The sequence below is a fragment of the Humulus lupulus genome, chromosome 6, assembly GCF_963169125.1.
Source record: "Humulus lupulus chromosome 6, drHumLupu1.1, whole genome shotgun sequence".
Lineage (NCBI taxonomy): Eukaryota > Viridiplantae > Streptophyta > Magnoliopsida > Rosales > Cannabaceae > Humulus > Humulus lupulus.
Genome location: NC_084798.1, coordinates 156,756,504 through 156,767,065, shown reverse-complemented (window position 1 = coordinate 156,767,065; position 10,562 = coordinate 156,756,504).

Here is a 10,562-nt window from a genome sequence, read left to right as displayed (position 1 = left end):
ATAGGTTTAGAGAATACATGTTCGGGGCATAGAAATCGTAACATCTCTAGGTTAAGTACCAGGTAGCTTAAGGGTTACGATTCCTTAGGCGATTTTGCACTAAACCTATTTACAAAGGAAAGTAGTGACCCGACATTTCTAACACATGGATCCTAAAATATCAGGAGACTTAAGAAACCGAGGCGCGTAGCTTTGGATATCGCATGGCACCACGTGATGGGCTTCGGTTAACTTTAGCTCGTATAATGAGAATAACCCCTTTCATCATTCCTACCCTCGCGACATAGTTATAGATCATCTTAGGTCGCCTACTAACTAGGTCTCTTTGTCATCGGGTGATCTGATGGCACCTCCCAAGAAGAAATCCAAGAGCTCATATACCCAACGCAAAGACAAAGGGAAATAGGTCACCCCTGACTCTCCTATTCCACACTTTGGTTCGGTTGTGGAGAAAGAAGTTCCCATTGACCCCAACATGTTCTTCGAGGTCGAGCACATAGCCTCGAAAATCAAGACTCAAGGGAAGGTGAATAAAATCCTGTTGAGTCACAACATTGAGATAGGAGCTAGCGGCCTCCTAGCTCGACTTGTGTTCGAAGGCGAATGGATTTGTGCCCCTTTCGAAGATGACTACGCGGCCTGGAGCGATGAGCATTTGAAGGCTGGGGCCTTCCTTCCCCTGGACCAGTACTTCGTAGACTTTTTAAACTACGTAAAACTGGCTCCTTTCTAGCTCCCCCAAAATTCATATAGACTTTTGGTGGGGCTGAAATATATGTTCTTAAGGCACGAGTGGGAGGTCCCCTCTCCAGCAGATATATTGTTCTTTTTCTGTCTCAAAGCAAGCCCTGACCAGAGAGGACGCGGTGACGGATTTTACTACCTCACGCAATTTCCTAGCTCCACCTTCGTCATCAATCCTCCCATCCATCAAAACGACTATAAAGATTTATTCTTTATGTCGAATGGCTTCAAGAATTGCGAACATTGATACTTCAACCAAACTTGTAAGTCTTTTACCTTTGCAAATTCAGCGTGTGAATTTATATTTATATATATTTTTTAAAAATGTCCTGATTGAGTTTGTTTTTCATGCAACTATATTTGCCAGGACGGAGAAATCTGTGACCCTCGGGGGCCAGTATGAGAAATTATCCAGACTTCCCTCACCAGAAAAAGATTATCACCACGTCATGAATGACACCACGATGTTGGCCTGCAAGCTGATCGACGAGGATCAAACATTGGCCCTGAGGACCCGAGCTCCATTTCCGGTGATACCCGAGCTTCCCTCCTCTCAAGAGGCTTTCCCAACTATAGAGGATACCGATGAGGAAGAGGCCAAGGTGCCTCTTGTCCAAAAAATATGGGCTCCTGAAGCCGATCAAAGACCTTATCCTGATCGGACTACTTTTGGGGTAGCAGCCGGCCCCTCCGGCCAAGGTAACCCATACCATTTTAGGGAGTTAGACTGGGTTGTAGCTAGATTTAGGTTAATTCGTTTCAACCCCAACCAGTTAGTTAGTCGCCACCCCACCGATCCGGACCTAAATATCACTCTCCTCCAATGCGTGGACCATTTGGTGGTACGCTACAACCATAGCTATCCCAAAGGTACCATTGTTGTCAAAAATACACAGCACTTTAGATCGTCTATCTTCGAAGAATATGGAACTAACCTTAGGGTTTGGCCCTCTCTACTCCAAGGGGCATTTGCTCCTGGATTTAGGCAGCATGTAGACAAATCTAGCCCTGAGTTTATACCTAAACTCCCTAGGCTTTTAGAGATTGTACCCTTAGATTCCCCCTCCTCTCCGTTACTCCCAAAGCCAGAGGTCATGCTTAGGCCGGTTCATATTCCCCCTTTTCCTTTTCTTTTTATATCTTTGCAATGTTTCTTTTATGAATTAACTCTTTTGTTATTTTTAGGCGAAGAGATGGATTCAACAGGGCCCCTCGACCTGAGGACTGCCTTTCAGGCTAAAAAGTCTGGCACAAGCTCCACGTGAAAAGGCCCAGGGTGGTGAAGAAGGTCACCCCTACAATGAGGAATACTTCAAAATCCCATGCTAAGGGTAAGGACACGAACTCACCTCGGGAACCAGCTCCGATGACCTCTATCACCGTTGGGCAATGCCCTCACAGTCCAAATACTTGTTGATCCTCAAGACCTGGAAAAAATCCTTGAAGCCTTTCGGGGTATCGTATATGAGACAGCAACTCATATGGTGGGCCACACCTATAAAGCCAATGTGAGGGACATGAGAACCATAGAGGAGCATAGCCCGGAGAATGTCTTTGAGTCCGCCATGGGGATGAACCTCACCGTGAGTTCTTCTCCCATATTTGGTGATGAAATTTTTTTACTGTGTTCTTCACCTTATATTTTTTACTTGTTTTGTTATTTTGTAGTCTGTCCTGGCCCAATACCAAAGCATAACTCGTGCTAGGGCTAAAAATGAAGAGATTCGGGCCGAGTTAGACGCTGCCAAAGTCGCTTTGAATGCTGCTCAGGAAGGTGAGCAGGCCGCCAAAGTTGCCTTGACAGGTGCTCAAAAGAATGAAGATGTTGGTAAGGCTGTCTCACCTCTTCCCAAGAAAGTGAGTAGGCCTCAAAGACCGCACTATCTGCCTCTCAAGCTCAGACCGCAGAGCGAACCATCATGCTGAACAACTTCAGCTTGAGATTGGTGTGCTCAAAGCGAAACTACTCGAGGCCGAAGTAAAAGCCAAGAAGGAAAAGGTAGCGTCATTATCAGCCATGGAGGAGATACTATACCATTCCTGGGCCTTCAACCAGGATGGTAACTTCTATTTTATGGAGCCCGGGTTGTGGGATCTGTACCTTGCTAAATTCAAGGCTAGGTTCTTGCAAGAACCCTCGGAGACTGGTGAGGCATCCAGAGTGGCGGAGGGAGATGGCGAGGAGGTCACCACTGCGAGGCGAGTTGACGGGGCCCAATGATTTTATTTATGATTTTCTTTGTAATTTTCTAACTGTATTTTGGTATTAAACAATTGCCTTCGAGCTTTGCTCGAGGTTATTTCTCCTCGATGTAATTTGTTTGTTTTATTTCAATATATATCTAACTTTTGATATGTTTGTCTTTCCTTTATTATCTTCTCATGCTTACGAATCCTTAGACTCTTGTACATTCAAGATTTTATGAATTGAATTTTAGATCGAGATAGATTTTATCGAACTTGGTTATATCCAAGTTTTTGTTTGCTTATTTTGATCATACCTGTTAAGAATCAGGCCTCGAACCTGGTTATATCCAAGGTTTTTTATGATTTAAATTTAGTTCGTGCTAGGTTTATTGATAACTCAAGCTTTAAAAGGCCCTTGAATAATTAATTTTCCCAAGCTTCTAAGTTTTTAATCTTATCCGAGCAGGCTTAATTTACCAACCTCGGTTATGTGCCCCCCAAGTAACCAAAATGTATAAACTTTCTTGGTTGCTTTTACAAATATGAGAACACAAGCTTGCAATAATAAGATTAAGAAATGGTTATCTAACAATCCATCTATTATTTAGTCGGAATGGCTTTTATAAATAAGCCTTACATTGATGGTAGCACTATTGATAATACTTTTTCAAATGCAGAGCATTCCAAGTCTAGGGGACAATTTCTCCATTCAGTTGAGCTATCTTGATAGTTCCCTCAAGTAAGACCTCTACAATCTGGTATGGTCCTTCCCAATTTGGGCCCAACATACCATCCTTAGGGTCTTTATTCGCCAAAAAGACCCTTCGGAGAACCAGGTTGCCTAATCCCAGTCTACGAGCCTTGACTTTTGAATTGAAATAGCGAGTGATCTTTAGTTGATAATGGGCGAGTTGCAATTGCGATTCCTCTTGTTTCTCTTTGATCAGATCGAGAGATGCGTTAAGTAGTCCATTATTCTATTCTTGATCAAACGTCCTTTGCATTTGAGCAGTTATCATTGCTTCAATTGGAAGCATTGCCTTGCTTCTGAAAGTTAGGGAAAAAGGAGTATGCCCCGTGGAGGTATTGTGAGAAGTTCGGTAGGCCCAGAGTACTTGCGGGAGCTTCTCGGAACATAGTCCTTTGGCTTCATCTAACCTCTTCTTTAGGCTTGCCTTAAGGGTTTTGTTTACAGCCTCGACCTATCCGTTGGCTTGTGGGTATGCTACCGACGAGAAACTCTTCGTGATGCCATATTTTTCACCACAAAGTCCATGACTCTTTTTGATGTGATGGTTGCCAGAGGCTCGACATCTATCCACTTTGTGAAGTAATCAATCGCCACCACTGCATATCGAACTCCTCCTTTTCCCATAGTTAGGGAACATATTAGATCGATTCCCCACATTGCAAATGGCCACGAGGATTAGCTCGACTAGAGCAACTCGGGCAACTATGGAGAAACGCTGACATTTGTCGCACTTCTGAACACACAAGATCGAGTCTTTCGTTAAAGTGGGCCAAAAATAACCCTGTCTTAGTATCTTTACTGCCAGATTTCGCCCCCAGCATGATCCCCACAAAAGCCTTCGTGTATTTCTTGTAAAATTATTTTGGCTTCCTCGGGCAGAATGCATCGTAGGAGAGATAACGAATGACCTCGTTGATATAAGGTTCCATCTACAATTACGTACCGTAGAGCTTGATAGAGTATTTTTCTTGCGTCTTTTATTTCATCAGGTAACTTTCCAATTGCAAGGTATTCCATCATAGGAGTCATCCAGGTCAATCTTATGTTGATCATTCCGACTTCTACCATTTCTTCCGTCACACTCAGGCTCTCCAAGAACTCCACTGGCACTACATTTAACATCTCAGCCTCTTTTGTGGAAGCAAGTCGTGCCAAAACATTAGCATTAGAGTTCTACTCGTGGGGTATTTGTTCCACAAAGCTGTACTCAAATTCAGACAATTCTCCCTTTACCTTAGCTAGGTAGGCTACCATCTTGCTACCTCGAGCTTGATACTCTCCCAATACTTTATTGACCACTAGTTGGGTACCGCTATAGTATTGGATAGCTTTCACTTTGAGCTCTCTCGCCAGCCTCAGCCCTGCCAGTAAGACCTCATATTCTGCTTCGTTGTTCGATGCCTCAAATCTGAATCTCACAACTGTATGAAATCGATGTCCTTCTAGTGAGATTAAGATGATCCCAGCTCCTGATACGTTCTCATTTGATGATCCGTCAATGAAGATTTTCCATAATTCTTGCACTGGCTCCCTCAAGAGCTCTTCTTGAAAACCAGTGCATTCAGCCATAAAGTCAGCAAGGGCCTGACTCTTGATTGAGGTCCGTGGCATGTATAGTATCTCAAACTTGCTAAGTTCGATGGCCCATTTTAAGAGACGTCTCGATGTATCAGGCTTTTGCAAAACTTGCCTTAAAGTTTGGTCGGTCAAGATGTTGATTGAATGGGACTGGAAATATGGTCGGAGCTTTCTGGAAGCCAATATCAGAGAGAATGCCAGCTTCTCTATCAGTGGATATCGTGACTCGGCCTCGAGAAGTCTCTTGCTTACATAATATACTGGATTTTGAGCACGGTCTTCTTCTCGAACTAATACGACACTGACTGCATTCTCTACCACGACCAAGTAAAGGAACAGAGATTCTCCAGACGTAGGTTTAAATAATACTGGGGGCTCGGCCAGGTGCATTTTTAGGTAATGGAATGCCTGTTCGCATTCTTTGGTCCACTCAAATTTCTTATTTCCTCTGAGCAAGTTGTAGAATGGCAGACACTTGTCAGTGGATTTTGAAATGAATCGATTCAAAGCCGCTACCCTTCCAGTTTGGCTTTGAACTTCTTTACGCAACCTGGGTGAGGGAATTTCTAACAACGACTTGATTTTCTCAGGATTCGCCTATATTCCCCTTGTGTTGACTATGAACCCTAGGAATTTTCCAGATGCCACTCCGAAAGTACATTTCTGGGGATTCAGCTTCATGTCATACCTCTTTAATATTCCAAAACATTTTTCTAGATCGGACACATGGTTATTGGCAGTTTTTTATTTGACAAACATGTCATCAACATACACCTCCATATTTCTCCTGATCTGGCTAGCGAACATTTTGTTAACCAAGCGTTGATATGTAGCCCCGAAATTCTTCATCCCAAAGGGTATAACTTTATAACAGTATACGATATGTTTGGTCATGAAGCTAGTATGTTCCTGGTCCGCAGGATTCATCGTGATCTGGTTATATTCAGAATACACGTCCATGAAGGACATGAGCTCGTGTCCTACCGTGGCATCTACCAACTGGTCAATCCTTGGCAGTGGGAAACAATCCTTGGGACAAGCTTTATTTAGATCGGAGAAGTCGATACAGGTCCTCCACTTCACGTTTTTCTTCAAGACCAGCACGGGATTGGCAACCCAAATCTGATATCTTGCCTCTTGGATAAACCCACATTTTAATAACCGAGCTACTTCTTCCTCAAGGGCTTCTGCTCGGACCGTTCCCAAACGTCTCCATTTTTGGGATTTTGCAGGCAAATTCTTGTCCAAATTTAAGGTGTGCATGATTACACTTGGACTAATTCCCACCATATCTTCATGCAACAAAGCGAAGACATCCAGGTTTTCTTGTAAGAATTGAACCAACTCCTTTTTTATCGTCAAGATTCTTTCCAATCTTTACGACTCTTGAAGCTTCTTTGGGGTTGATGTTTACTTCCTCGAGCTCTTCTATGTCTTGGAGCTCTGATCTATCTTTGCCTACCCATGGGTCAATGTCGTCGCGTTGGGCGACCTCATTATCCCCTTTTTGCTGAGGTTCTTCCGTCCCGTGAGTAACTTCTACTTACTGGGACCCCTCACCTCTGTCATTTATGACCATCGCTTGCTGCCCAGGTTGTGATTTTCCCTTCATAGAAATGTTATAGCATTCCCTGGCAGCAAGCTGATCACCTCTGACGGTGCATATTCCCGCAGCTGGGGAGAATTTCATTGCTAGGTGGAGAATAGAGGTTATGGTTTTAAGTGCCATCAGCGCAGGTCGACCCAAAATCGCATTGTATGCAGCCGGACAATTGATTACCATGAACTCGAGAAACTTGGAAACAGTTTGTGACTCTTCTCCCAATGTCACCACCAATCTGATCATCTCGATGGTTGTCGATCCTTCACCAAAAAACTCGTACAGAGTGATCGAGGTCGCCTTCAAATCAGTTACGAATAAACCCATTTTTTCCAAGGTGGACCTGAAAAGTAAATTCACTGAACTTCCGTAATCCACTAGTGTTCTTCGGACCCTTTCGTTGGCGAGCTGAACGGTTGCAACCAGTGGATTATTATGTGGGAATTGGACATGGCTAGCATCCTCTTCTGTGAAAATGATTGGTTTCTTTCCCAATGGCTACTATTTCGATAACCGTTGTTCAGGGATGAGCTCCACCCCGTTATGGGACTTCAAGTCGTTAATGTACCTCTTTTGGGCCTCGCTATTCATGCCCGCCAAATGAGGTCCTCCTGAAATGGTGGTTATACCCCCCTACTATCGGAGGAGGGTCGACCTGATTTTCTTGAGCTCCAGGTTGGCTAGTCGGAGCTTCCTGAACAGGTAGCACGGTTTAACCAATGGGCTGACTCAGATTCACCCGATTTCGGGCGTACTGGGCCAAAGGTCCCTCCCTAATGAGGGCTTCAATCTCATCCTTCAGCTGCCAGTAATCATTAGTGTTATGACCGATGTCGTTGTGGAACCGACATAACTTTGAGGGATCCCTCTTCGCCCTTTGGTTCTTCAATGGTAATGGCTTCTTCAATGGAAGGCGACTAGAATTGGCCAAAAAAATATGCTCACGTGTATCTTTTAGGTCGGTATACGTGGTGTAGATAGGCTTGAACTTCTCTGTGGGCTTATTTTTCTTCATCCCGCTCTGATCGAGTTCACCATTCCCTTTTCTTTTGTTATTCCCCCCCATGGTTATTCTGGGTAACGGTTTGGGTCGTAATTGCTGCATCCGTTGCCGCTTCAATGGGTTGGATAGGGGTCTGGCTAGTTCCTACAACAAAAGCTCACGCCTCCTCAAGATTTCTCCACTCTTGAGCTTGATCTAAGAATTCATCTATGCTCTTAACTCAAAGTTCCTGCCATAGGTCGCCCCCAACGAGAATTCCCGTCCTCATTGCCATGAGTTTGGAGTTGTCATCAGCATCCCTAGCTCGTGCAGCAACATTGGCAAATCTACTCAGATATGCCGTCAATGTTTCTCCGGGTTGCTGCTTTACATTGGGCAATGAATCAACCTCTACTCAAGCTGCCTGTGAAGCTCAGAATTATTTTTTGAACTCGGAAGAAAACTTCTTCCACGAGCTTATGGAATGTTTCTTGTATTGCTTAAACCACTGCCTGGCCGGCCCGACAAGAGTTACAGGGAACAAAATACACCTTACGTTGAGCCCGACATTGTGGGCCATCATCATGGTGTTGAACATTTTGAGGTGATCTAACAGATCTCCATCTCCATCAAATTTTGACAAGTGTGGATCCTTGAAACCCACAGGATATGTCATCGCCACAATATTTGGAGCAAAAGGCTCGACCTCTTCGTCTGAGTCACAATCGTCTTTTTCCTTTCTAGACAAGAGTTTTTCATTTGTTCTTCCATCAAAGCTAGTCTCTCGAGGGTTTGGTCCCTAGTCCCTAGGTTAGTTGGGGGTTGTTCAACAGCTCCCATCCTATCATGCTCGTTTGACAGGTTATTTTCCCTCCATGTTCGAGCTTGGTTTTGTGGAGCATTCCCATTATTGGGTTCTATGGATGGACCTCCCTCTTGTCGAGTATAGCTAATATCTCCATCCTGAACTGGATACATTCTCTGCGAGTTAAGACGATCGCGCAAATTGGGTTTTGGATCATACTGAGGGATGTATGGTGAACTCAAATGATTCCTTAGGTCACTTTTAGACCTACCGCTATGATGGATTTCAGTCCAATAACTCTCGTTTGGGAAGCTTACAGCTCGCAGCTGGGGTCGAGGACCTGGATTCTAGACACGTGTTCATGGGACGTAAGTATTGGCTGATGGGGGAGGATTTCTTCTACTGTCTCCATGAGTTGGAATATCCTGTTGAGGAAGAGGTGGTGTTGGAAGTCTTATAGGTGATGGGGGATGCCTTATTGGTGAGCCTATCCTCATTCCATCATGGCAAAATAAATTAGCCCACCTCTGTTCTACTTCAATGTCTCTAGTTCTTTGTGCCTAGTGATCTGATCGCGACGTAGTAGGATTTGTTGGAGCATTTTGTCTTTGTGAGCCTGTTCCAGCCCCTCTTCGTGGATTATCATGGGCATTCTTGAGGACCTGTAAAGAACTCATCGAACTTGGGGTTGCAGTCCTAACCGACCGACTGACTTGCTGACGACCCCTATGATGATTGTTGGGTCGAGCATTCTGGTAATCTTGCCCTACAAGTACAGAAGTAGGAGTGGCAGTTTTGACTGATCAACTCAGTTTGGATCGATTATTCCTGTGGGACTTATGAGACCCAATTTTTCTCTATCCGACATTAACGTCAGCTGCTAGAGGGGGTAACCGAGCCAAAACCTCCTCAATCTACTTGTTTTCCCTAGCGAGATGGCTCCTCAATTGCATGTTCTCCATCTCAACAGCAGTTAGGTAGTCTGGGTTTGGGTTTTGCGGTAATGATGCCGAACTCCCAGTGTCGCCTTGATCCACCGATTGTTTTCTCGAATGTTGCTAAATCTCAAGGCCACGTTCGTCCGGAATAGCAGTATGATGGGCCTCCTATCCACCAGGTTGTTCTGTCTAATTATCGTGCATTGAGCAAGTGAGCACCATGATGGAAATCAACTAGGTTTTTTGTGAAGCACTAATTTGCTCTCAATGAAAGCACCAAATTGTTGATGCAATTTTTTTTCCAATAGTGTCTTTAGAAATAATAAGGGAGAATTAGTGCTTAATGGTAAACTGTAATGAAAATATCAAGAATTCACTCGAGAACACATAACTTTTACGTGGTTCAGTGGTTAAAATCCACCTAGTCCACTAGTCACTATTATTACTATTTCTCTCACTATTTTGGCAGAGTTTCGGTATTACAGAATCAATTTCTTTTATGTCCAACATTCCCAATATTTATAGGGGAATTCCATGGACAGGTTTGGGTAACTGCGTGAGTCAATCACGCAATTACATAATGTCTATATTTAATACAAATAATTCCCATTTATATGGGGATATGATTTGATAACAGAATAAATATGTTCTTGTTATCTCGGATAATAAATATGACAGTCTGGTCATAAATAAACGTGTAAACATATCTCGAGTCTCTGGGGCTCCTAGAATATGCATTATAGTTGAATCGTCACGAGTTGGATATCTCCTCCAAACTCGTACTTCGACAATTATCTGATTCCGAGCTCGTGCATAACAGCCATCATGTTCTTAGTTCGCGATAAACTCAGGACGCCTAACACCATGTCTGATATTTATGAATCCCGAGCTGTCCACATGGATAATAAGCAGATATTCTACTTGGTCATTTTTCCGTGTATTTATCTGTCAGCTTTACTCGAGCTGAGTAAGTGAAC